The sequence below is a fragment of the Otolemur garnettii genome, unplaced genomic scaffold (assembly GCF_000181295.1).
Source record: "Otolemur garnettii isolate 467f Iridium unplaced genomic scaffold, OtoGar3 scaffold00109, whole genome shotgun sequence".
NCBI lineage: Eukaryota > Metazoa > Chordata > Mammalia > Primates > Galagidae > Otolemur > Otolemur garnettii.
This window is the reverse complement of record NW_003852504.1, coordinates 3,811,273-3,815,985: the sequence shown is the minus strand read 5'-3', so window position 1 is coordinate 3,815,985 and position 4,713 is coordinate 3,811,273. Positions and strand designations below refer to the sequence as shown.

Sequence of the window (4,713 nt, the reverse complement as noted above, 5' to 3'; positions counted from 1 at the left end):
CCACAATGCCTGGCTATTTTTTGGTTGCAGCCGTCATTGTTGTTTGGCGGGTCCGGGCTGGGGATTCGAACCCGCCACCTTAGGTGTACGTGGCTGGCACCTTAACTGGTTGAGCTATAGGCGCTGAGCCTATATTTCCTTTAAAAAATTTTTTTTTCAACTTTCCCCCCAGACTTCTCTTTTTCTTTCTTTCCCCCCTCTTTTAATTACGATTTTCATTGTTTCCTTCTTCAATAATAAAGGTTCCATTGTTGGTAGTTTATCTGCTCCTGTGATTCTTTTTCACCTTCAATTTTATCCTTTAATTTTTTTTGTTGATTTTTTCTGTTTCGTTTTATACTATTTTTATTTTTCTTCTCTATTTGATAGAGGTGGGGTCTTGTTTCTGTTCAGGCTGGTAAGGACTTCCTGACATCCAGGGACCCACCCAACCCAGCATCCCAGAGAGTGGGAATTGTGGGTGAGGGTCAAAACATCCTAGTGAATATCACTATTACTCCTGTCTCTCTCTTTCTGTTCTTCTCTTCTTTTTGTCAATTTTTCCTTTTATCCACTCTTTCCTTTTCCTTTTCTCTTTTGTTTAACTTTTCCCCTAATTTGCTGTTCACTCTTCTCTTCCTTTTGGTCCTATACCAAAAGGACACTTCAACTTCTTAGGTGAGAGGCACAGTAACTTAAAGAGCAGGAGGAAGTGAAAGCAAAATGTTGGTTAAGGAAACAAACAAAAATAAAACACTCATGAGGAAGAAAGAGCAGTGAAATCCTGGCATCATGAAAACCAGAACAGAGCAACCTTCTCCCCAAGGGATCTTGATGTAGCTACTGCAGAGAATTCCACCTATAATGAACTGTTAGAAGTGACAGAAAGGGAATTTAAAATATGGATGGTTTAAACAATGAAGGAAATTGCTAAGAAAGTTAGAAATACTCAAAAGGAAATACAAAAATAGAACCAAATAAGGGATGAAAGATGTGAAGAATATAGGATACCGCAGAGCTTAAGGAATTAAGGTCATCAAACAGGGAACTTAAAGAAGCAGTAGAAGGTATCAAAAACAGATTAATCACAGAGAAGAAAGAATCTCAGAGCTAGAGGATAAAGCTCTTGTGCTAATAGAGGCAGCTAAAAAGATAGAAAAAATAGGGAAATAAAGCAGAACATTTTCTGAGAGAATTATGGTACTTCATGAAGCATTCAAACATACAAATTACAGGTATCTCAGAAAGGTAAGAAGAACACCTCCAAGGAATGGAAATCCTGCTGGAGGATATCATAAATGATAATTTGCAAATTATCACTAAAGATTCCAGTACACTCTTTTCAGAGAGATATTGAACCCCAGTACATCTCAACTCAAACAGAGCTTCTCCAAGACACATTGTCATGAACCTGTTGAAAGTCAAGATGAAAGAGAAAATTCTACAAGCTGCAAAGTATAAGCTCCAAATGACCTACAGGGGAAAAACCATCAAGATGACAGTGGACTTCTCAAGTGAGACTTTTTTTTTTTCCAAAATGGTTGTCTTTGTTTGTCCAGACCCCTAACCACTTCATAGCAGGAGGAGTGGGAGAGGTTCCTTTCTTAGTCATAAGGCCTCCACAATGTCGGGCTGTTGGTTCCACACATGCAGACAGGCGGCATCACAGATTTGGTAAACTAATAATGCTTAATCTCTCTCTGCTAGAGCAATGGGGTAAGCATCAATCTCTGCTTCTGTAAGAATCCTGAATTTAAAATTTTCAACTGCAACCACTCCAACTTCTATTTCTGAAGGTTTGAAATCAATTGACAGAACAGTAGACAGGCAAGTGATCACAGTTTCCACTGTCTGTTCAAATGGCCAACCAGATTTCTTCTTCACTTTTTTTCAGGGAAGCTGGTTGACTCAGTTTGTTTAACTCCTGCTGCAGTGGCTTTAAACCCACAGTAGTAACCTGCAGGATTACACTTGTACACCTGAGGGCCTTGTTCTTCATCTATACCAATTAAAATCATACAATAACCAAGAAGCCTCATTTCAGCTTTCTGTTTATAAACCTGAGAAATGTCAGCAATTCTTTTACACAGCACGTCCACAGGAATCACATAGCCATACTTGTATTTCCAATTAACTGCCTCATAGCGCACCCTCTGTACCTGGGATCTGCTGTCAGCTGTCATTCCTGTCATCACACAGCCAACGTTTTCAGTTATCTTGAATAAGTGAGTCACTGTGCTGGAATCCAATAATTTATCAGGTATTTTCTTCTGCATGACAATTACTGCACAATCTTCTCTTCTGACAGCTACTGATGTAAGGCCATCTTGGTTAATAGCTTTAAAAGCATATTCTACTTGGTAGAGCCAGCCTTCACATGAAAAAAATGGTAATGTGGTGGTCAAAACCAGTGCTGGAACCACAGGACATTTTGGTGCACCTACTACTTCAAACACAGCATCTGGGCCCTCAAATGAAACTTTTTAAGACAGAAGAGAATGGTCATCTACCTTTAGCCATCTTCGAAATTTTTTTTCAGTCCAGAATTCTATATCCTGCTGAGCTAAGCTTTAAAATTGAGGAATAAATCAAATCTTTCACTGATATAAAAGTGTTGAGGAAGTTTGCCACAACAAGATCAGATCCACAGGAAATAATTAGACCTATTCTCCACACTGGACATCACAATGGACCACGAGCAAACTAAACACCCAGAAACTAAAAGACAAAATCTATCTTCCATAATGATACAAAAGATAAAACTATGCAATGGTTTTCACAAAATAAGATGAATGGAACTCCACCACACATCAATTATCTCAATAAATGTTAAAGGCTTACATTCTCCACTGAAAAGACATAGGTTGGCTGATTGTATAAAAAAAGCACAAGTCATTCATATGCTACCTACAGAAAATACATCTAGCTTCAAAGGACAGAGCAAGGCTCATGGCAAAGGGATGGAAAACAATATTTCAGGCAAATGGAAATCAGAGGAAAGAAGGGGCTGCAATCTTATTATCAGATACAAGTTGATTTAAAGCAACTAAAGTCAACAAAGACAAAGATGGACACTTCATATTGCTCATGGAAACAATACAACAAGAAGACATTCCAATTCTGAATATTTGTGGCCCTAATTTAAATGCTCCCAGATTTATGAAACAGACCTTAATTAGTCTGAACAATATGCTACCCTATAACACCATGGTAGTAGGGAGATTCTCTAAACAGAAATTAAACAAAGATACAAGGGACTTAAACGTGACCCAAGAACTACTATGCTTAATAGACATAATTAGAACATGTCATCCCAAAGCTAAGGAATATATGTTCTTCTCATCAGCCCACAGAAAGTTCTCCCAAATAGATCGTATCCTATGACACAAATCAAACTTCAACAAAATCAAAAGAATTGTACTTATAGTGTGTCTCTTCTTCTTTTTTTTTTTTGAGACAGAGTCTTACTATATTGCCCTCTGTAGAGTACTGTGAAGTCACAGCTCACAGCAACCTCATACTCTTGGTCTTAAGCAATTTTCTTGCCTCAACCTCCCAAGTAGCTGGGACTACAGGTACTTGCCAAATGCCCAGCTATTTTTTGTTGCAGTTGTCATTGTTTTTCTGCTGGACCAGGCTGGGTAACTTTGGTGTATGTGGCTGGCACTGTAACCACTGTGCTACAGGTGCCGAGCCTAACATGTCTTTTCTCAGACCACAAGGCAATAAAGGTGGAATTCAACTCCAACAAAAATTTTCATCCTAGAAACATAAAGAAAGCACATTAACAATCTAATTAATCATCTAAAAAAATAGAAAAGGAAGTGAAATCCAATCCCAAACCTAGTAGAAGAAAAGAAATAACAAAAATTAAATCAGAGATAAATGAAATTGAAAATAAAAGAATACATCAGAAATTTAACAAAACAAAAAGATGGTTCTTTGAAAAGATAAATAAAATTGCTAAATCCTTGGACAGATTAAGCAGAAATAGAAAAGCAAAATCTTTAATAACCTTAATCAGTAATGGAAAGGGAGAAATAACAACTGATACCATAAAAATATAAGAAATTTTCTCTGACTAGTATCAAAAACTCTATGCCCAGAAATTTGACAATGTGGAAGAAATGGATCAATACCTGGAATCACACCATCTTCCTAGACTTAACCAGGAAGAAATAGATCTCTTGAACAGACCAATCAAGCATTGAGATTGCAGAAATAAAAAAGCTTCCAACAAAAAAAAGCCCAGGACCAGATGGCTTCACATCAGAATTCTATCACACCTTCAAAGAAGAACTTGTACCTATACTTAGAACCTATTCCAAAACATTGAGAAGGAAGAAACCTTCCCCAACATGTTCTATGAAGCAAACATCACCTTGATTCCAAAATGAGGAAAGGACCCAACTAAAAAGGAGTACTAGAGATCAATTTCACTAAAGAATATTGATGCCAAAATATTCAACAAAATCTTAGCTAATAATACTGAAGCTCCACATTAAAGAAATTACACATCACAATCAAGTAGGCTTCATCCCAGTGAAGCAAAGGTGGTTTAACATCTGGAAATCCATAAAAGTAATTCACCATGACAATAGAAACAAAAACAAAGACCATATGAGCCTCTCCATAGATGCATAAAAAGCATTTGACAAAATTCAGCATCCTTTTCTAACAAGAACCTTATGAAAACAGAAATAGGTGGCACATTTCTTTTTTTTTTTTTTTTTT

General features: G+C 37.0%; 1 pseudogene; it reads right to left on the bottom strand.

Moving 5' to 3' along the window:
• Positions 1 to 1,668: 1,668 nt before the first annotated feature.
• LOC100944227 lies at positions 1,669 to 2,409 on the bottom strand (annotated as a pseudogene).
• Positions 2,410 to 4,713: the final 2,304 nt, after the last annotated feature.